The sequence below is a fragment of the Corvus kubaryi genome, unplaced genomic scaffold (genome assembly GCF_017639235.1).
Source record: "Corvus kubaryi isolate FWS band 111438036 unplaced genomic scaffold, C.kubaryi_AGA036_p1.0 37284, whole genome shotgun sequence".
NCBI classification, from domain to species: domain Eukaryota; kingdom Metazoa; phylum Chordata; class Aves; order Passeriformes; family Corvidae; genus Corvus; species Corvus kubaryi.
The window spans coordinates 5,384,529-5,386,202 of NW_024581088.1; positions in this window are offsets into that span (position 1 = coordinate 5,384,529).

Consider the following 1,674-nt stretch of genomic DNA (forward strand, 5'->3'; position numbering starts at 1 on the left):
CGGGGCGGCACCGGGACAGCGCCTGAGGCGGTGCAGGGTCCGTGCCCTGAGGCGGCACCGGGATCCGACTGAGGCGGTGCAGGGTCCGTGCCCCGGGGCGGCACCGGGACAGCGCCTGAGGCGGTGTAGGGGCCGTGCCCTGAGGCGGCGCCGGGATCCGACTGAGGCGGTGCAGGGGCTGTGCCCTGAGGCGGCGCCGGGACAGCGCCTGAGGCGGTGCAGGGTCCGTGCCCTGAGGCGGCGCCGGGACCGTGTCTGAGACAGTGGAGGGTCCGTGCCCTGAGGCGGCGCCGGGACAGCGCCTGAGGCGGTGGAGGGTCCGTGCCCTGAGGTGGCACTGGGTCCCCGCCCTGAGGCAGCACCGGCTGCACGCCCTGGGGCAGTACCGGCTCTGTGCTCTGAGGCAATGGAGTGATCGTGCCCCCAGGCGGCACCGGCACCGCACCTGGGGCAATAGAGGCTGCACGCTCTGGGGCGGTACTGGCTTTGTGCCCTGAGGTGATGGCGAGTCTGGGCCCTGAGGCGGTGCCAGGTCCATGCCCTGAGGTGAGGGCTGGTCCGCACCACATGAGTGACTCCACTGGAGCACTGTATCCTGTGTGTCCCGCCTTGAGGCAATGATGTATTCCTGACCTCCCAGTTTGCTTTTTCAGAGCACTACATCAAGTCGAGGCAGGTGTGAGGGGATGCCCTACCCCTGGCTGCACCACACTGGCTCCCCAAGAGTGCTGTGCTGTGTTAGCACAGCTTTGAGGTGCTGTTGGATCAACTGGCCATAGAAATGGTCCCTCCAAGACTTCTATGCCGTGTTTGTGCAGCTCTGAGCCATTGCCCAATGCCCAGCCTCTGCCCCTTCAATAGTGCTGTGCCATGTTGGTGCAGGTTTGATGTGCTGCCGTGTCACTGGGCCCTCAGTACCTGCAGAGGCCTGAAGTGCTGCCCTGTGACATCCTGAAATTGTCCCTCCGAGCCCCTCACGCTGTGTTTGTGTGGGCCTGAGGTGCTGCTGTATCCCCCCAGGCCCCTGAGAACAGCCCTTCATCCCAGTACAGGTGAGCACACAGCTGCAGTCCAGCTGTTGGCTCTCTGCTGGTGGCAGCCTCCCCTGTTTCTCTGATGGAAGTGCTGTTGTGCTGTGCCAGGAGGCTGCTGAGGAGGCTGGAATGGATGCAGTACATGCCACCACAGGATTCCTGCCTTCATTCATGGAAAGGATGCTGTGTAGGTTGACATGGCCAAGTCTCTGACCTGCTTTGCTGTGCCTCAAAGGCAGAGTATGAGACATAAGGTACAGAATTTGCTTCACCAGCCACATATCTGTCTTTCTGCTGGCCTCCAGCTGGTTGCAAAGCAAGCTACAGGCAGTCTTCCTCTTCTTCCCAGCACATCAAAAAACCCACACTATCTGGAGCTGTGATTGAGTGTAACAACTATGCCCAGGCACAAAACTGGGATGAAGTCTGACACAGGCATTTCTGATCACTGGGATCTGGCTGTGAACAGACAGTCTGCATTCATTTGCAATATTTTACATTGCAATATTTGCTCTCAGACAATGCATTCAATCCATGACCTCAGGATGGAAGTACACCTTCCTGTCCCTCATGGCCCAGAAGAGGTGGAAACCCCAAAACCAAAGAAAGAAACAAGCTCCCCCAGCCAAATCCAGCTGGG